Consider the following 22676-nt stretch of genomic DNA (forward strand, 5'->3'; position numbering starts at 1 on the left):
CAATGGAGTACTATTCAGCTATTAAAAACAATGAATTTATGAAATTCTTAGGCAAATGGATGGAACTAGAAAGTGTCATCCTGAGAGAGGCAACCCAGTCAAAAAAGAACACACATGATATGCACTCACTAATAAGTGGATGTTAGTCCAAAAGCTCAAAATAAACAAGTTACAATTCACCCAGCACAGGAAACTCAAGAAGAAGGTGCACTTAAGTGAGGGTGCTTCGGTTCCTCTAAGAAAGGGAACAAAATAGTTACAGGAGCAATAAGGGAGACAATGTGTGGAGGAGAGACTGAAGTACAGGTCACCCAGAGACTTCCATACCTGGGGATTCACCCTATAAACAGTCAACAAACCCCGACACTACTGTGGATGACAAGAAGTGTATACCAAAAGGAGCATGCCATGGTTGTCTCCGGAGGGGCCCTGCCAGAGCCTTACAAATATAGAGGCAGATGCTAGCAACCAACTATTGGACTGGGCATGGGGTCCACAATGGAGGATCTGGAGGAGCTGAAGGGGTTTACAGCCCCATGGGAAGAACAATAATTTTGGCCACCCAGACAACCCAAGACTCCCAGGGACTAAACCATCAATCAAGTGACACACATGTTTCCAGCCAAAAATGTGGCAGAGGAAGGCCTTGTTGGGCATCAGTAGGAGGAATGGTCCTTTGTCAGGTAAAGGCTCAACAGAGGCCCAAACAAAGGGAAACCAAGAGTGGGGGAGGCGAGGGTGTGTTGGGTGGAGGGGCATATACAAGGAGGCAGGGGGAGGGAGGAGGGGGGAGGGGTTGGGAGTCCTAGGGGAGGGGGAATATCGGGAAAGATTTTACCATTGTAAATGAAAATGATATTCAATAGAAAAAGAAAAAAAACAAAAACAAACAAATAAACAGAGCCTTGTTATGAACCAGTTACTACAAATTTTTAAGGTGACTTAATTTGACTTAACCTTCATAATAAATGATTTTGTGAAGCAGATAATATCATTATCTATGTTTTATGTTTTCAAAAGTAGACATATCCAAATGGTCAAATCAAGCCAGTAAATGGAGGGCTAGAGGCCAGGTAAATTGATTATAACACCAATACACTTTTTAAAAGTTTCATTTATTCATTAATTCACTCATTCATTCAATTGTTACTCATACTCCTCAGATTAAGTACAATTGCCATAAATTTGGGCAAATCCCTTTCTAGTATTGGATTATTAATTGGTGACTTATTTTATAATATTTTCATTTGTTACTTTGAAGAAGGTAACTATTCTTGTTTAATGTTTACATATGTTTTGAAAAATTTTGCACAAGTATTTAATAAATATAAATTATGTTGCTTGCTTATATTGCTTCCAGTATAGCTGTACCCACTTTTATTCCTAGCAGAAGCTCATCAACTATAAAGACAACTTTTAATATGAAAAAGTTGATTGAATGTGGTATCCTATATATATTATGTGTTCAAAGGCTTGTGTTACTTGTTTTATGTTGGGGCAAAATAAATAACATTAATAATTTAAGAATGTATATAAATATCATTAATAATTTATTCTAGCTGTGGCTTCTGACATTTCAGCCATAGGTGCATTGAGTCTAGTTCGTGGTGGGCAGAATAACACAGTGACTGGCCTTTGTAGAATGGAGTCTATTTGTTCACTTCATGAGGATCAGGAAGAATAGAGATAGGAAGAGGGAAGCTGCAGTAAAGACATGACTCCCAGTGTACTAGGACTCATCTCCTAAAATATTCAGAACCTCTCAAAATGGTGACATCAGCTAAGAACCAAGCATTTCATATGTGAGTCTGGGGGGGACATTTCATATTCAATACATACATGTTTCATGGATTGCATTGTCAAGCAAACATTATTAGATTCACTTATTGCTACAATCCTTGAACTCTTTGGAGACATTAAATTAATGAAAATTAAATGTATCATGAAGTCTTTTCCTTCTTGTACTACGTCTAAAGAATCACACGATCAGATGAACAGCATATTCTAATGTTTTTGTCCAGCCTGTCAGGGAAGATGAGAGTGTTACTAGTGTGAATGCAGGAAGGGAAGAACGCGAAGCATGGAGAATCAGATGCTTAAGGCTCACAGTATGGCATTTTCTGTCTGAAGGAGGCTGGGGTGCCGTGGGTGTTTCTGAAGAGGAAAGAGGTAAGAAAATTAGTATAGAACAGACAACTTTGAAGTTGTGTCACATCTCAATTTGGGTTTTCTAGAAGCCAACTGTAAGACATCCATTTAAAGCATCCCTTTAATTTCAGTGGGGAGTACCAGAAGAACACCACTCAGAGAGTGGGGGAAGGAACAAACACAGCGTCTGTTATCCAGTCACTCAGCAAAATGGGTAACTGGAGCACATTCCACCAAGGAATCTGGGATATGAAACTTAGTGAACATGCATTAGAATTAGTTCAACTCTGAGAAAAAGAAAGGTGGTCCTTAGTCTGTCACTTGAGTGCCAACCTTCACTGGCCACAAATTCCATTTTTTCTAAGGGGAAAAGAATAGTCTGTTGAACTTCAGTATTCATTTTACAGTCTATCTGAAGTAAAGAACATAATGAAAGAGATAAGTGAGTGTGTGTACCAAGGGGCTAGTCTCACTTTAGTGTCCTGGGCACGCAGAAAATCCTGCAGGTAGCAAATAGAACAAAAATCTTCCCCTAAGTAGACTTCGGTGGATTTGAAAGTATCTTCTATTAGAAATTAAATCAGTCAGTGAGAGGATAACTTTGATAGAAAAAAAGTTTGGTTTGTTTAGATTAAGTCCAGGGGATTTAGATTTATAACCTAAGAATATATTTTTCAATTTGTTTGAAACGTTACATTTGGAAGTTTTCCTTCATCTGTGGCATACTATAAAATTAACTATTATAATGCCTTCATTTTGAATGCTCAATTTCTTTGAGTGGAATTAAATTTCCTTTACTGTATATTTAATGGGTGCATGTTGATATTTTTTAAATGAGAGCTTTGTAATGTGCTTTTAAAAAATGTTTGTGCAATTTCTTAGCATCACTTAAGCACCTGAGCCTAGACTTTTCAGTCACTGAAAACTCTGAAGGTAAATTTATAAAATGCTATTCAATAGGCAGATGAAAACTTCAGTAATAATAAAATAAAAATTAAATAAAGGCAAAAATTTCCAGGGACCTACAGAAAAATATGAGTGACATCTTTACCCTGAGAACTATAAGAGACTCAAGCTAGTGGGAGGAAGGCTCCTATGATTTGCCAGAACCTGATGCCAGGGCACGTTGTGGAAGAGTTCATGTACTGTGGATAGAAAAGGAGATGGTTCCTCGGGAGGCCTGGGAAGTCTTTCCAAATTTGAATCGAGTTAAGTCATTTAAGTAGGAGTCCAGAAATATTTGCCAATTCTGCTTTTGGATTTCAGTTGAGTATTTATCTGAAAAATACCAGATTAGAAAAAAAGGAACATAAATTATGGATAAATTCAGTTATCCAGTCACTCAGCAAAATGGGCAACTTGAGCACATTGTTGTTAATGAACAATGAATTTAAAATGAATAGGTTTTATTTTCTAATAAATACAGTTCATGAAAAAATTGTTTATTAAGGCATTGCACATCAGAGACTAGTGTCACTAAGGGACTTCAGAGAGGATTCTGAGGATGGAACATTTAGTGTTGGAGCACAGGGTCTTACTGCCAATTCCTATACCATGGAATCCCAGGCATCGTTTGCAGTGTCAGGACTGGGAGAAGGTGGAGAACATAGGGGCAGATCCATGGAGCCTATTTCCAGCCAGAGAAGTCAGTTGTTGAACTCCAGGTTCAGTAAGGTCCTGTTTCAAAAGATAAAGTGGAGAAAGAATGAGCCCAGTGTTGATCTCAGGCGTCCATGCACAAGGGCACAATTACACACTTTGCCATCATAATTTTGTTTCCTTGGATGCTCAGTATGTGTGTGTGCATATGTGTGTGTGTGTGTATAATAATAAAGAACAAACAAACAAATAATAAATACTATATATGTGACCATGTATGAATTATCTCAATCTGATCCTGGATGATAATCATATCAAATAGGTCCAACAGAATTTGGAAGAATCCACAAGCAAGAAGTCAGGTTTTGTGGGGTATGCCATGCTAAATGGCAATGAGAGGGGAGTAAATGAAAACAAAAACAAAAACACAAGTCTGTTTCCCAAGACTTTATCCTGTATAAAACTAATGATGTTTTCCAAAGAGGGAGAAAATTGAAGTAAGCCTTCCTCTGAATTTTCAATCCTATCACTGGCCATAGATTTTAGCCCCTTACTGTCCCAGTAAATCCAGAGACTGACTCCTCTACCAGCATGCAGGACTATGGGCCTGGTTTCTGCATTTCTTACTACAGAGTAAGTGCCTCTCACTAGCAAGTGCCTTTTCATCTTTCCTTGCCACATGCCCTCTGTGCAGGTGTAGCATTCTAGTTATTAAATGGAGATGAAAGCCAGAGCCTGTCCACCAGCTGAGATAGCCTTGAGCCTTTTATTTCTCAGGTTAAGAGTTCAAGTCTCCACTTGAGCAATCAGCAGGAAATCTTAATGGATACATCTTGACATTGTACTTTATTCCCCTAGACAAGGTCTGTGTGCAGGATGAAGAGTCCTTTGAGAGTTAAGTTCTCCCATGTTGTCTAGATGCACACTGTACTACTCAATCAATTCTCCTCAAATTAATAAAATCTGCTGCAGGGCGATGTGTCTCTGGAACTACAGACATAGTTCTGACTCTCATTTTATTCTTTTTTTAAAAGTCCCACTATGATAATTCATCACAACAGACGAAGTTTTCCAGAGTACACTTCAAGTGTCCTTCAAAGCTTCCCTACACACGTATGTTTCACAGTCATGGTATAGAGAGTGTCTACATCACACTATTCCCTGGAGCCAAGTAAGCCTAGTGTGATTTTTTTTCACAATTTCAGGACATATTTGATAAGCTACATTCAGTAACACATAGAAAGCGCCCCCTCTGCTTCAGACCGGCTTACACCTTTACCTACTTGCTAAGAAAAATCCGATGTTCTCTTTAAGGTATCAGTGATTTCCCAAAGACTATTATAACTTGTCCCTGTGTTCCCGGAGTGTTTCCTGGGGAGCACAATCTTTTTTCTTGAACACGTCCCCTTAAGATTCCCTGCAGCATGGGATATAATAGACTTCACTACAGATTTGTGGGAATGCTGAGGGTTGAAAAGATGAGGATGTTTACCTTTGTGTAAACTGGTTGAATATTTTGGTTGAGTTACAGAGTTCCCTGTTCTTAGAAACAAACAAAAACAAACAAACAAGATGGTTTGGTTCCATCTTGGGGACAAGGGGCTTTCTGACATCTCACATCTTCTTAAATCTATTCTATTTACTAATGACCCCTTAATGTTGATATAACCATTTTAATATGTCTTTCTCACATCTCACTACCATTAAGTGGCATGGGAATTAACTTCCTCAATTAATTTCCTTAATTAAAGTTGACATTCCCACCGACACTTTCTAAAGGTTCTCTATGTCCGTATCCTGCTTTGTTGTTCTTAGTTCCCTCACTGGGTGACCTTCTAAGGATATAAAGTGGAATCCCAGCGTAGATGTAATTTTTCATTCTTTTGTTGGCCAGAGAGGTTGAATAATTTTGTATTAATTTTCAGAAGAATATATTTAAGTAGAAACCATTATATTTAGTGAATTACATTAGTCACAGAAGAATATTTTTCTCTTTCATTTGTGATCCTATATTTTACATAGACACACGGCATCATTTATGTGTATATGAAGACAGATGTGAAACTGTCTGGAAGAACGAAGGGATGAAGCGGGGGCAAGAAAAGGGGAGGGAAAGACAGAGAGAATAAACCCAAAGTGCATTGTAGATTTGTGTGAAAATGAATCCCCCCAAGAAAACATGAAAACAAAAAGTAACTTCTTTCTTCAGAACTCTACCCAATAAGAGACGATATCATATGATATCAGCGATCAGAAGATTGTATTGTAAACAGAAGTTACAAGCATGTTCCAGCCTTTCTCCTTTGGCCTGTCTTTACAGAAGGTGGAAATAACTTGAAAGTTGAGCAAAATGGAAGCAGTGGTTCATAGACTTAACAGCTAGTTAGGACCAGTGATTTATTTTCTCCTTTTGAACCTTATAGAGGACCTTCCAATGCTATGGGCGTCAGTCCACAGAGAAGAAGCTTTCAGAGAAATAGTTTCAGCTTAGTTCCTCTGAGATAAGTGTGTGACATCATCAGCAAGGAATGAGAGGCCTTAGCTCATATTGGTTTGGAAAATCCTTGGGCAAAGCTCTCCACCCCAATCATGAACAACTAGTATAGGATGTTTCCCATGTCTGCCTCTAGGTTTTACTTAGATAACATAGGGCTAATGGGAGAACATTATCAGCCCATTTGTCATAGTCCAATATCCATATATGTGGATTTTTAGTGTATTTATAAAATGTCTCTGAAAATTTCAAGCATCCTTAGTGTAATTTATTCCTTCTATATTCCTCCCAGTCTTTATTATATTACCCTAACTGACGTCCATATTCTCTTTGAATATATTTACTTTACATTCTGCTCACTGCTGCCCTCTCTACCATCCTCTACAACTATTTCCTCCTCCCCCTCCCCTTCTTGTCTGAGCAGGTGGGGGCCCCATGGGCATTCCTTCAAACTGGACCATCAAGTTTCTGTGGGGTTAGCCATATTCTCTTCCACTGAGACTGGACAAAGCAGTCCAGCTAGAAGAACCTCCCATGGACAAGCAACAGCTTTTGGGATAGCCGCCGCTAAAGTTGTTTTGGACCCACCCACATGAAGACCAAGATGCACATCTATTACGTATGTGTGGGGAGGCCAAGGTCCAACCTGTGTATGTTCTTTGGTTGGTAGTTCAGTCTTTGAGAGCCCCAAGGGTCCAGGTTAGTTGAATCTGTTGGCCTTCCTGTGGAGTTCCTATCCCCTTCAGAGCTTGAAATCCTTCCCCCCATTCTTCCATAAGAGTTCCCAAGCTCCATCCACTGTTTGACTCTGGATGACTGTATCCTTCTGAATCAGCTGCTGGGTGGAGTCTCTCAGAGAACAGCCATGCTAGACTTCTGTCTGCATGCATAACAGAGTATCATTAATAGCATCAGAGACTGGTGCTTGCTCATGGGATGTGTCTCAATTTGGGCCGGTTAATTTGTGTGGCCATCCCTTGCTCCTGTGTTTCTTTTAGAGAGGATACATTTTGGGTAGAAAGTTTTGTGGGTAGGTTGGTGTCCCTAATGATACACTGGGGATCCTGCCTCTTCAAATTCCTCTTCCTGAACCTCAGGTGGCCTTTTCAGTTTCCATATCCCGAATGATGTTCTCCACAGCTAAGGTCACACCCATTGATTCTTGGGCATCTCTTTCATCCCAGGACTCTGTCTCCTCCTGGAGATGCCTTCCACTTCCCCAACACTGACATTTGCAAATTTCCATTCATTCTCATAGCCATTTGGCCATCTCTCCTGTACTTCCCCACACCTGAACCCCCATTCCTCTCTCCATTCCCTCTCTCACCCAGTTCCCTCCCTCCATCTGTCACATATGACTATTTTATTCGCACTTCTTTTTTTTATTTTTATTAGATATTTGATTTATTTACATTTCAAATGTTATCATCTTTTTTCGTTACCCCTCCAAACCCCCCAATCCCATCCACCCTGCCCCTGCTTACCTCCCTCCTACTTTTCTGACCTGGCATTTCTCTATACTGGGGCATTGAGTCTTCACAGGACCAATGGCCTCTCCTCTCATTGATGTCTGAAAAGGCCATCCTCTGCTACAGATGTACCTGGAGCCATGGGTCCCTCCATGTGTACTCTTTGTTTGATGATTTAGTCTCCGGGGGCTCTGAGGGTACTGGTTGATACATATCATTGTTCCTTCTATGGGGTTGCAAACCTCTTTAGTTCCTCATGTCCTTTCTCTAGCTCCTCCATTGGGGATGCAATATTCAGTTAATTGGTTGGCTATGAGCCATGGGTATTTGAGATTCGACCTCACACCATTCAGAATGGCTAAGATAAAAAATCCAGGGGACAGCAGATGCTTGAGAGTATGTGGAGAAAGAGGAACATACCTCCATTGCTGGTAGGATTGGTAAAACCACTCTGGAAATCAATTTGGTGGCTCCTCAGAAAATTGGACATAGTACTACCAGAGGACCCAGCTGTACCACTCCTGGGCATATAACCAGAAGATTCTCCAACGTGAAATAAGGACACATGCTCCACTATGTTCATAGCATCCTTATTTATAATAGCCAGAAGCTGGAAAGAACCCAGATTTCCCTCAAAAGAGGAATCAATACAGAAAATGTGGCACATTTGCACAATGGAGTACTACTCATCTATTAAAAACAATGAATTCCTTAAATTCTTAAGCAAATGGATGGAACTAGAAAATATCATCTTGAGTGAGGTAACCAAATCACAAAAGAACACACGTGGTACGCACTTGCTGATAAGTGGATATTAGCCCCAAAGCTAGGAATACTCAAGATACAATTCACAGATGACATGAAGCTCAAGAAGAAGGAAGAATAAACTGTGGATATTTTGGTCTTTCTTAGAAAGAGGCTCAAAATATCAATGACTTTATTCCCATTTCTAAGTAAGATTTAAGCATCCTCCCTTGTGCCTTCCTTCTTGTTTGGTTTCTTTGGGTCTGTGAAATGTAGCATGGATATCCTGTATTTTATGGCTAATATCTACTTACAAGTGAATACATGCCATCTATGTCCTTTCAGTACAGGGTTACCTCACTCAGGATGATATCCTCAAGTTCCATCTATTTGCCTGCAAAATTTGTAATGTCTTTTGTTTTAATAGTATTCCATGGTGTAAATGTACCACATTTTCTTCAGTTGGGGTACATCTAGGTTGTTTCCTGTTTCCAGATATTGTAAATAAATCTTACAGTTCTGTTCATTTATATGCAAATTTCATCTTTCTTTGCAGTTGTGTACATGTGCCATGTTTCCATTTACCTTGGACTTCACATGGGAGTTTATTCTGACCTGCATTAAATACACCAAGATTTTTCTTCATATCTTTTTTAAACACCTTGAATTCTTTGATTATTTTTATGAATATTCTTTTAAGTTCTATATTCCAGGGTTCATTTAAAAATGTTATTACAGAATATTTCTGTAAGATTAATGGTATTCTTCTTTCATTGTTTGTATTACTTGTCTGAGCTGGGCATTACTTGTTTGTATTACGGTCTGAGCTGGGCATGTGGCAATCTGCAAGTAGAATGTTGGTTTTCATGTATGATCCTGGGGTTTGGTCTCCAGCACTGATAATCCAGGCATGGGGATGCGTGCTTATAATCCTAGCACTTCAAGGAGGACGTTAGCAAGTCAAGGTCATTCTGGACTACACTGCAAGTTTCAGGATAGCTTGGGCTACATACAGTCACACTTCAAATAAAAAAATATTTATGTACCAGTTCCTTGTATAATGGAGAATACTTGGATACATTGAAAGTTGGTGGCTAGCTTGGGCTACATACATCCCTGCTTCAAATAGAAAAATATTTTATGTACCAGTTCCTGGTATAATCAAGAATCTAATCTGACAAACAAATTCTTGCATCTTAATTAGGAGTGAGAACAGCTATCTCCAATATATAGAAAGAAAATAGATCTTCCTGATCCCATACCCATGCTGAGGAGGAAATTATGAGCTCTGAGTCTTCCTTAAGACTACACAATACTTTAAAATTACATTTAATTAATTAATTAACTATGTACAAATGAAAAATTCACCTGATATCAAAACACCTAAATATAGGAACTGAAGAACAACATCGAATTGAAGGGAGACCTCAACAACATAATAATACCATGACTTTCATACCTGACTTTCAATCAGCAAAAATATGGAATGAGGTTCCTTAGTGAAAGAGGACACAGTAATAGCACAGACAAGTGGAGCGAAGCCAAACATGTGAGCACTGCACCAAGGCAGCAACAATTGTGTTGTTCTGGATTCATAAGAGGCTTCACAAAACTACACCTCATGCTAGACTATAGAAAAAGTCTTAATACGTTTTAGGAGTATAAAATCATATCAAGTGCTTTCCCTTGAAGTTAATATCAGATGGGTATTGGAAAATTTACAAGTAAGTGGTAATAAAAGTTACAAACACTTGAGCATCTAGTGTTTTGATCACTAGATTTGTATTTGTGAGCATCTAGTGTAACACTAGATTAAAAAATGACATGGGAAAATTTCTACAGACAAATGAAAAAGACAGTACATGTCAGAACTTATGAAAGGCTGCACAGGCACACAAAAGAGAAATTTGTAGTGACAAATACTGACATAAAAAGAGAAACATCTCGAATGCATGCTCAGATTCCAGTTTTAGAGCCTCAAGGGACTAAAATAGGAAAACCCACAATCACAAACAGCAAAGAGAGAGAAAAGGTGAAGATTAGAGAAGAAAAAAATGAATGAAACAAAAAATCATAAAAATCCATTAATATATTATGTGACATTTGAACAGAAGAGCATTTTTTTATGAAAAAGGTTTTTTTTATGAAAGGAAGAAGATTAAAAAAAATATAACCCAAGGCAAAAGAGGGACATCACAGCTTATACCACACAGAGGGTCACACTGGATAACATAAAGGAAATGGATAAACTCTGGTAAAACACAAACCACCAAAACTAAATACAAACGTAAACACCCAAGACTAAAAGGAGAAAGAGAACAGCTGAACAAACCTGTAACTAGGAAGCAGATTGAATCGATACTTGAAAACCTCTCACAAAAGGGGAGTCCAAGGCCAGATGGCTTCACCGATGAATTTTACTGAATTTAAAAATGAGATTGAATATCAATCTTTTGCAAACTCATGCAAAAATTAGAAACAAAAATCTTCCAAACTGGCACGAGATTAGCTTTTCCTTAATGCCAAAGCCAGAAAGACATTATTAAAATAAGGACATAGGACAACATCCCAAGGAATATAGACTGAAATGTTCCCAGCAAACAACATCAAACAAATTCAACACGGTGTTAAAGATTGGAATGTAAAGTGAATAAATAAAACAATGAAAAACAAAAAGAGAAATCAATCAGTCTACATTTAATTTTCCTGTGGATTGCAAATATGTTTCAACACTTGAAATTCCACCCATGTGATGCACTGCATTAACATAGAAAGTATAAAAATTACAAAAAATCTTCTGTAGGCTTGGAAAAATGATAAAATTCAGTGACTTTGTGATAAAAAATATTTCATAAACTAATAGAAGGAAACTGTCCCAACATGATAAAGGGTATATTCAAAACCCCACAGCTATCATCACTATGTTTGGAATCTCACAAAGGAGATTCCAAAGGAGCTGTCACCCTGACCTTTAATGACTAAGAGCCATTAGTCAGCCTGATTTCTCCACAGATCTAGCTCTTCATGCTATAACATTTATTAGGACTCTGCTACTTGTTATTAAAAGTATTCTATTCAAAGGGTATATTGTATTTAGTTGAGTCATGCAAGTTGATACCGTCCTTTAGCTATTTCATTATAAAATTGTTGATGCCCAAGAAGAAGGAAGGAGAGGCCCCTGGTCCTGGAAAGGCTCAATGCAGCAGTGTAGGGGACAGGGAAGTGGGAGAGGGTTGATTGGGGAACAGGGGGAAGGAAGAGGGCTTATGGGACTTTCAGTGAGGGGGATCCAGGAAAGGGGAAATCATTTGAAATGTAAATAAAGAATATATTGAATAAAAGTCACATAAAAAAAACCAAATAGGACTCAATCAAAATAAAAATAATCTGCATGGCAAAACTGTCAGCATAGATGTTCAAAAATTTTTCACCTGTGGGCTTAGTGTCATGCATTAAATCATCTCCAGGAACAATGTCATAAGGCTTCTCTGACCTCATGTGTCCTGTGAAGGTCAAAGGCTGGAGGACCATCCAAGATGGACAGGCATCGTTGAGAGAACTGGGTATGAGGAAAGCATTGCGTGATGCTGGGTTTACAGGGACAGAGAGGCCAGACTCCAGGAAGAAATGGATTGAGCAGGGACCTTAAGAGTGACATTGGGAATTTCACAGCTTTGGTGAGCACTGGAGAGGAAGGCTTTCTATGAAGTTGGAAAGGCTTTGACAGATATCCAACAACAATACTCAGACCCACAAGTGAATTGTTTATAAAGTGAGAGGACTCTGGAGGAGGTAAGAGAAAGGCAAAGCTAGGTTGCTCAAAGGTCAGTGTGACAGGATTTGTTTCAAGCAAGAGTTCCTAATTGGGAGGGGAAGGAAGAGAGCTGAATTCTTTGCTAAGGAGCTTTGGGATGGTGTTAGAGCCCAAGGAGTAGTTTACAGAGGGCTCTGTGAAAACAAAACAAAACAAAAAAAACTTCAAACAAAAGCAAGCAAGCAAGCAAGCAAACAAATAGCCAAACCAATCCAAAACTACACACACACACATACCCCCACCCCCACCCACTCCCGCACACGTATGCATGCAGGCGTGTGTGGATTAAAGACATTCAAGCCTGTCTCAGAAGTGAGTAATCACTTCCTTCACCACTCCCCATCGTAAGCAGGATGTCTCTCCCGCTGGCAAAGGTTGTGTATAGTAGGTTTGTATATGTTTCCTCCAAGAATTTTAGCAACACTAGATCATTTTTGTACTTGTTTTATGTCATTTTTTTATTACGGTTGCATTTATTTTACAGATGGAAAAATGAGTTATATGACTGTCAAGTATAGTACCAAGCCTACCTGGATGCAGATCTTAAGAGCCCAATTATAGTCAAGAAAATGTTTTAGCTGACTCTCTGGTAGTGAGAGTGACTTTCAAGAGGGTATAGTGAAAAACTGTGATTCGGAAGTATTCATTAGTTATCTCAGTCACTTCACACATTTTTTTGTCCTGTTGAGCAACTGATCTGAGCAGGTCTGGGCTACAGAGGTAAGTATGACTTAGGAATATTAAAACTGTCCAGTAAGCCTGGAGAATGGTGGCCAGAGATTCAAAGCTCACTCCTGAACAACTCCTTGACCAAGCTCCCCAAATCTTGAGGTATGCAAATTTACCTTTCTAAGTTACAAAAAGAAATTCCTCACATCATGAGAAACTGTATCTTGCAGACTCTACTGCTAAGCACAGCAGCATTTCTGCTGAACCCCACATTTGCCTCCGGGTCCTAAAACTCCATTACCACCTGGCACTTTCCCTCTTCTCCTTTGTCTAGATGCTAGTGTTTTTCTTATTAATTCCTCTAGTATTTACATTGTATTATATATGCTATACATATAACAAAACCCATTGTATTATATATGCTATATATATTACAAAACCCAATGTGATTATATCTATATACATATCCATATCATATCTATATCCAAATTCTTTTGTACTCAGTATTTTAAAGAATATATTATTTATACATGATATTATACATATGATGTATATTATAGTATGTATAAATATTTAGTGGAATATACTAATTTTCTCCATTGCTCTTTCTTGCCTCTCCCACATGAGTCTCCTTTTTCTTCTCAAATATCATGCTTCTATTTTCATAACTTGGAAAAAGTCTGAAATCTGCCTTTAAGATGATTAGAAAGAAGATATTGTGCTTTTTCCATCATGTGACTTTGACCATTGAAAAATGTGGTTTGCAGTGAAAGGGGAAAATGATGGATGTAAACAATGAAAACCAAGAGCCTTGGAACTCTCCCTGCCCTCATCATGCCTTCTCACCATATTCTCTGCACTCTTCCAATGCGTGCTGAGATGTAGTCCAAACTAGTTCAAATGGGAGTTTTTGTTACTTGCAGCTAAAATAACATTCTTTTTTTTTTATTCGATATAATTTATTTACATTTCAATGATTTCCCCTTTTCTAGCCCCCCCCCCACTCCCCGAAAGTCCCTTAAGCCCCCTTCTCTTCCCCTGTCCTCCCTCCCACCCCTTCCCAGTTCCCCGTTCTGGTTTTGCCAAATACTGTTTCACTGAGTCTTTCCAGAACCAGGGACCACTCCTGCTTTCTTCTTGTATCTCATTTGATGTGTGGATTATGTTTTGGGTATTCCAGTTTTCTAGGTTAATAACCACTTATTAGTGAGTGCATACCATGATTCACCTTTTGAGTCTGGGTTACCTCACTTAGTATGATGTTCTCTAGCTCCATCCATTTGCCTAAGAATTTCATGAATTCATTGTTTCTAATGGCTGAATAGTACTCCATTGTGTAGATATACCACATTTTTTGTATCCACTCTTCTGTTGAGGGATACCTGGGTTCTTTCCAGCATCTGGCAATTATAAATAGGGCTGCTATGAACATAGTAGAGCATGTATCCTTATTACATGGTGGGGAATCCTCTGGGTATATGCCCAGGAGTGGTATAGCAGGATCTTCTGGAAGTGAGGTGCCCAGTTTTCAGAGGAACCGCCAGACTGCTTTCCAGAGTGGTTGTACCAATTTGCAACCCCACCAGCAGTGGAGGAGTGTTCCTCTTTCTCCGCACCCTCTCCAACACCTGCTGTCTCCTGAATTTTTAATCTTAGCCATTCTGACTGGTGTAAGATGAAATCTTAGGGTTGTTTTGATTTGCATTTCCCTAATGACTAATGAAGTTGAGCATTTTTTAAGATGCTTCTCTGCCATCCGAAGTTCTTCAGGTGAGAATTCTTTGTTTAATTCTGTACCCCATTTTTTAATAGGGTTGTTCGGTTTTCTGGAGTCTAACTTCTTGAGTTCTTTATATATATTGGATATTAGCCCTCTATCTGATGTAGGATTGGTGAAGATCTTTTCCCAATTTGTTGGTTGCCGATCTGTCCCCTTGATGGTGTCCTTTGCCTTACAGAAACTCTGTAACCTTATGAGGTCCCATTTGTCAATTCTTGCTCTTAGAGCATACGCTATTGGTGTTCTGTTCAGAAACTTTCTCCCTGTACCGATATCCTCAAGGGTCTTCCCCAGTTTCTTTTCTATTAGCTTCAGAGTGTCTGGCTTTATGTGGAGGTCCTTGATCCATTTGGATTTGAGCTTAGTACAAGGAGACAAGGATGGATCAATTCGCATTCTTCTGCATGCTGACCTCCAGTTGAACCAGCACCATTTGTTGAAAAGGCTATCTTTTTTCCATTGGATGTTTTCAGCCTCTTTGTCAAGGATCAAGTGGCCATAGGTGTGTGGGTTCATTTCTGGATCTTCAATCCTGTTCCATTGATCCTCCTGCCTGTCACTGTACCAATACCATGCAGTTTTTAACACTATTGCTCTGTAGTATTGCTTGAGGTCAGGGATACTGATTCCCCCAGATTTTCTTTTGTTGCTGAGAATAGTTTTAGCTATCCTGGGTTTTTTGTTGTTCCAGATGAATTTGATAATTGCTCTTTCTAACTCTGTGAAGAATTGAGTTGGGATTTTGATGGGTATTGCATTGAATCTGTATAGTGCTTTAGGCAAAATGGCCATTTTAACTATATTGATTCTACCGATCCATGAGCATGGGAGGTTTTCCCATTTTTTGAGGTCTTCTTCCATTTCCTTCTTCAGAGTCTTGAAGTTCTTGTCATACAGATCTTTCGCATGTTTGGTAAGAGTCACCCCAAGATACTTTATACTGTTTGTGGCTATTGTGAAGGGGGTCATTTCCCTAATTTCTTTCTCAGCCTGCTTATCCTTTGAGTATAGGAAGGCCACTGATTTGCTTGAGTTGATTTTGTAACCTGCCACTTTGCTGAAGTTGTTTATCAGCTGTAGGAGCTCTCTAGTGGAGTTCTTTGGGTCACTTAGGTAGACGATCATGTCGTCTGCAAATAATGATAGTTTGACTTCCTCCTTTCCAATTTGTATCCCTTTGACCTCCTTATGTTGTCGAATTGCCCGAGCTAGTACCTCAAGTACAATATTGAAAAGATAAGGAGAAAGGGGGCAGCCTTGTCTGGTCCCTGATTTCAGTGGGATTGCTTCAAGTTTCTCTCCGTTTAGTTTGATGCTGGCTACCGGTTTGCTGTATATTGCTTTTACTATGTTTAGGTATGGGCCTTGAATTTCTGTTCTCTCCAAGACTTTAAGCATGAAAGGATGCTGAATTTTGTCAAATGCTTTTTCAGCATCCAATGAAATGACCATGTGGTTTTGTTCTTTGAGTTTGTTTATGTAGTGGATTGTATTGATGGATTTCCGTATATTGAACCAACCCTGCATTCCCGGGATAAAGCCTACTTGATCATGGTGGATGATCGTTTTGATGTGTTCTTGGATTCGGTTGGCAAGAATTTTATTGAGTATTTTTGCATCGATGTTCATAAGGGAAATTGGTCTGAAGTTCTCTTTCTTTGTTGGATCTTTGTGTGGCTTTGGTATCAGCGTAATTGTGGCTTCGTAGAAGGAATTGGGTAGTGTTCCTTCTGTTTCTATTTTGTGGAATAGTTTGAAGAGTATTGGTGTTAACTCTTCTTTGAAGGTCTGGTAGAATTCTTCACTGAAACCATCTGGTCCTGTGCTTTTTTTGGTTGGAAGACTTTCTATGACTCCTTCTATTTCTTTAGGCTTTATGGGACTGTTTAGATGGTCTAGTTGGTCCTGATTTAATTTTGGTATTTGGTATCTGTCAAGGAAATTGTCCATTTCCTCCAGATTCTCCAGTTGTGTTGAGTACAGGCTCTTGTAGTAGGATCTGATGATTTTTTGGATTTCCTCAGTTTCCGTTGTTATGTCTCCCTTTTCATTTCTAAGTTTGTTAATTTGGATACTTTCTCTGTGCCCTTTGGTCAGTCTGGCTAAGGGTTTATCTATCTTGTTGATTTTCTCAAAGAACCAGCTCCTGGTTTTGTTGATTTTTTGTATGGTTCTCTTTGTTTCTACTTGATTGATTTCGGCCCTGAGTTTGATGATTTCCTGCCTTCTACTCCTCCTGGGTGAAATAGCTTCTTTTTGTTCTAGGGCTTTCAGGTGTGTCATTAAGTTGGTAATGTATGCTCTCTCCATTTTCTTTTTGGAGGCACTCAGGGCTATGAGTTTTCCTCTTAGCACTGCTTTCATTGTGTCCCATAGATTTGGGTATGTTGTGTTTTCATTTTCATTGTGTTCTAAAAAGTCTTTAATTTCTTTCTTTATTTCTTCCTTGACCAAGGTTTCATTGAGTAGAGTATTGTTCAATTTCCACGTGTATGTGGGTTTTCTGTTGTTTCTGTTGCTATTGAAGACCACTTTTATTCCATAGTGATCAGATAGGAGGCATGGGATTAGTTCTATCTTCTTATATTTGTTGAGGTCTGTCTTGTGACCAATTATATGGTCGATTTTGGAGAAGGTACCATGAGGTGCTGAAAAAAAGGTATATTCTTTTGTTTTAGGATAGAATGTTCTATATATATCAGTTAAATCTAATTGGTCCAAAGCGTCAATTAGTTTCATTGTGTCCTTGTTTAGTTTCTGTTTTCCTGATCGGTCCATTGAGGAAAGTGCAGTGTTGAAGTCACCCACAATTATTGTGTTAGGTGCAATGTGTGCTTTGAGTTTTAATAAAGTTTCTTTTATGAAAGAGGGTGCCCTTGCATTTGGAGCATAGATGTTCAGGATTGAGAGTTCTTCTTGTTGTATTTTTCCTTTGACCAGCAAGAAGTGTCCCTCAGAGTCTCTTTTGATGACTTTGGGTTGAAAGTCAATTTTATCTGATATTAAAATGGCTACTCCAGCTTGTTTCCTGAGACCATTTGCTTGTAAGATTGTCTTCCAGCCTTTTACTCTAAGGTAGTGTTTGTCTTTGACCCTGAGGTGTGTTTCCTGTAAGCAGCAAAATGTAGGGTCCTGTTTACGTATCCAGTCAGTTAGTCTGTGTCTTTTTATTGGGGCATTGAGTCCATTGATGTTAAGAGATATTAAGGAATAGTGATTGTTACTTCCTATCATTTTTGACGTTATTTTTTAAATTTGATTGCTTAACTTCTTTTGGGTTTGATGAAAGGTTACTATCTTGCTTTTTCCAGGGTGAAGTTTCCCTCCTTGTATTGGTGTTGTCCTCCTATTATCCTTTTTAGGGCTGGGTTTGTGGATAGATATTGGGTAAACTTCTCAGCGGCTAGGCTAGCCTTGTGTGCACCAACCTGGTTGGGAGACAGGCTGCCCAGCAGAGTGACCAACACTCAGAAAAGGTCCCACAGCAGCATAGACCATCAGCACTCACAGAAGGAGCAAACAGGCACACCCTGGTTCACACAGACAACCTGGGGAAAGGCACTCTAGGGCTGCAGGGACACCCAAGAGGAGGGAAGCACATTAACAATCTGTAACAGGGGAAACCCAGCCATGCAGTGTTGCAGAAATAGCCATATAGCCTCACAGGAGGCACAAATACCATTCAGAGACAAGACCAACTAATGCCAGAAATAACAAGATGGCAAAGGGCAAACGCAGGAACGCTACTAACAGAAACCTAGGCAATATAGCAGCATCTGAACCAAACTCTCCAACATCAGCAAGCCCTGATTATGCAAAAACACCAGAAAAACAAGATTTGGATTTAAAATCACTGTTCATGATGCTGCTAGAAGAACACAAAAAGGACATAAATGAATCTCTTAAAGAAAATCAGGGAAAATGAATAAGCTAGAAAACCGATTAATGGAAACACAAAAATCACTTAAAGAAATTCAGGAGAATAAGGCTCAAGAGATAGAAGCCAATAAAGAAGAAACACACACACACACACACACACACACACACACACAAAAAAAAACTTAAAGAAATGCAGGAGAAAGTGAGTCAAACAGCAGAAGTCATGAAAGAGGAAACACAAAAGTCTCTTAAAGAATTACAGGAAAACACAAACAAGCAGTGAAGGAGCTAAGCAAAGCCATCCAGGATCTAAAATCAGAAGTAGAAACAACTAAGAAATCACAAAGGGAGACAACTTTGGAGATAGAAAACCTTGAGAAGAAATCAGGGGCCATAGATGCAAAAAGCTTGTATCCCAGAACATCCAGGAAATCCAGGACACAATGAGAAGACCAAACCTAAGGATTATAGGTATAGATGAGAGTGAAGATTTACAACTTAAAGGGCCAGCAAATATCTTCAACAAAATTATGGAAGAAAACTTCCCTAACCTAAAGAGAGAGATGCCCATGAATATACAAGAAGCCTACAGAACTCCAAACAGACTGTACCTGAGCAGAAATACCTTTCGTCACATAATAATCAAAACCCCAAATGTACTAAACAAAGAAAGAATATTAAAGGCAGTAAGAGAGAAAGGCCAAGTAACATATAAAGGAAGACCTATCAGAATCACACCAGACTTCTCACCAGAGGCCATGAAAGCTAGAAGATCCTGGGCAGATCTCATGCAGACTCTAAGAGAACACAAATGTCAGCCAAGACTACTATACCCAGCAAAACTCTCAATCACAATAGATGGAGAAACCAAGATATTCCATGACAAAACCAAATTTACACAATATCTTTCTACAAACCCAGCTCTACAAAGAATAATAGGAGGAAAACTCCAATCCAGGGAGGGAAACGACACCCTGGAAAAAGTAAGATAGTTACCTTCTTTCATCAAACCCAAAAGAAGATAACCACTCAAATATAAAAATAACATCGAAAATGACAGGAAGTAATAATCACTACTCCTTAATATCTCTTAATGTCAATGGATTCAACTCCCCAATAAAAAGACATAGACTAACAGACTGGATAAGGAAACAAGACCCTATACTTTGCTGCATACAGGAAACACCCCCTCATTGTCAAAGACAAAAACCACCTTAGAGTAAGAGGCTGGAAGACAATTTTACAAGCCAATGGTCTCAGGAAACGAGCTGGAGTAGCCATTCTAATATCAGATAAAATTGATTTTCAACCTAAAGTCATCAAAAGAGATACAGAAGGGCACTTCTTGCTGGTCAAAGGAAAAATCCACCAAGAAAAACTTTCAATTCTGAACATCTACGCGCCAAATGCAAGGGCACCCTCATTTGTAAAAGAAGCTTTACTAAAGCTCAAAGCACACATTTCACCCAACACAATTATTGTGGGTGACTTCAACACTCCACTCTCCTCAATGGACCGATCAGGAAAACAGAAACTAAACAGGGACACAATAAAACTATTTGAAGCTTTGGACCAATTGGACTTGACTGATATTTATAGAGCATTCCACCCTGAAACAAAAGAATATACCTTTTCCTCTGCACCTCATGGTACCTTCTCCAAAATCGACCATATAATCGGTCACAAGACAGTCCTCAACAAATATAAAAAGATCGAACTAATTCCATGCCTCCTATTGGATCACTATGGAATAAGAGTGGTCTTCAATGGCAACAAAAACAACAGAAGGCCCACATACACATGGAGGATGAACAATAATCTACTCAATGACACCTTGGCCAAAGAAGAAATAAAGAAAGAAATCAGAGACTTTTTAGAATTTAATGAAAATGAAGGCACAACATACCCAAATCTTTGGGACACAATGAAAGCAGTGCTAAGAGGAAAACTCATAGCCCTGAGTGCCACCAAAAAGAAAATGGAGAGTGTATACATTAGCAGCTTAAGGACACACCTGAAAGCCATGGAACAAAAAGAAGCCAATTCACCCAGGAGGAGTAGAAGACAGGAAATCATCAAACTCAGGGCTGAAATCAGTCAAGTGGAAACAAAGAGAACCATACAAAGAATCAATGAATACAGAAGCTGGTTTTTTGAGAAAATCAACAAGATAGATAGACCCTTAGCCAGACTGACCAAAGGGCAGAGAGAAAGTATCCAAATTAACAAAATTAGAAATGAAAAGGGGGATATAACAACAGAAACTGAGGAAATTAAAAAAAAATCATCAGATTTTACTACAAAAGCCTATACTCAACACAACTGGAGAATCTGGAGGAAATGAACAATTTCCTAGACAGATACCAAATACCAAAATTAAATCAGGACGAAATAGATCATCTAAACAGTCCCATAACCCCTAAAGAAATAGAAGGGGTCATAGAAAGCCTTCCAACCAAAAAAAGCCCAGGACCGGATAGCTTCTGTGCAGAATTCTATCAGACCTTCAAAGAAGACCTAACACCAATACTCTTCAAACTATTCCACAAAATAGAAACAGAAGGAACACTACCCAATTCCTTCTATGAAGCCACAATTACGCTGATACCAAAACCACACAAAGATCCAACTAAGAAAGAGAACTTCAGACCAATTTCCCTTATGAACATTGATGCAAAAATACTCAATAAAATTCTTGCCAACCGAATCCAAGAACACATCAAAATGATCATCCACCATGATCAAGTAGGCTTTATCCCAGGGATGCAGGGTTGGTTCAATATATGGAAATCCATCAATGCAATCCACTACATAAACAAACTCAAAGAAAAAAACCACATGGTCATTTCATTGGATGCTGAAAAAGCATTTGACAAAATTCAGCATCCTTTCATGCTTAAAGTCTTGGAAAGAACAGGAATTCAAGGCCCATACCTAAACATAGTAAAAGCAATATACAGCAAACCAGTAGCCAACATCAAACTAAATGGAGAGAAACTTGAAGCAATCCTACTAAAATCAGGGACTAGACAGGGCTGCCCACTTTCTCCTTATCTTTTCAATATTGTACTTGAGGTACTAGCTCGGGCAATTAGACAACATAAGGAGGTCAAAGGGATACAAATTGGAAAGGAAGAAGTCAAACTATCACTATTTGCAGATGATATGATAGTCTACCTAAGTGACCCAAAAAACTCCACTAGAGAACTCCTACAGTTGATAAACAACTTCAGCAATGTTTCAGGTTATAAAATCAACTCAAGCAAATCAGTAGCCTTCCTATACTCAAAGGGTAAGCAGGCTGAGAAAGAAATTAGGGAAATGACACCCTTCACAATAGCCACAAACAGTATAAAGTACCTTGGGGTGACTCTTACCAAACATGTGAAAGATCTATATGACAAGAACTTCAAGACTCTGAAGAAGGAAATAGAGGAAGACCTCAAAAAATGGAAAAACCTCCCATGCTCATGGATTGGCAGGATTAATTTAGTTAAAATGGCCATTTTGCCAAAAGCAATATACAGATTCACCACAATACCCATCAAAATCCCAACTCAATTCTTCATAGAGTTAGAAAGAGCAATTCTCAAATTCATCTGGAATAACAAAAACCCCAGGATAGCTAAAACTATTCTCAACAACAAAAGAAATTCTGGGGGAATCAGTATCCCTGACCTCAAGCAATATTACCGAGCAATAGTGTTAAAAACTGTATGGTATTGGTACAGTGACAGGCAGGTGGATCAATGGAACAGGATTGAAGATCCAGAAATTAACCCACACACCTATGGCCACTTGATCCTGGACAAAGGGGCTGAAAACATCCAATGGAAAAAAGATATCCTTTTCAACAAATGGTGCTGGTTCAACTGGAGGTCAGCATGCAGAAGAATGCGAATTGATCCATCCTTGTCTCCTCGTACTAAGCTCAACTCCAAATGGATCAAGGACCTCCATATAAAGCCAGACACTCTGAAGCTAATAGAAAAGAAACTGGGAAAGACCTTTGAGGACATCGGTACAGGGTGAAAGTTCCTGAATGCAGCACCAATAGCTAATGCTCTAAGATCAAGAATT

Source organism: Apodemus sylvaticus, chromosome 7 (genome assembly GCF_947179515.1).
Source record: "Apodemus sylvaticus chromosome 7, mApoSyl1.1, whole genome shotgun sequence".
In the NCBI taxonomy this organism is placed as follows: domain Eukaryota; kingdom Metazoa; phylum Chordata; class Mammalia; order Rodentia; family Muridae; genus Apodemus; species Apodemus sylvaticus.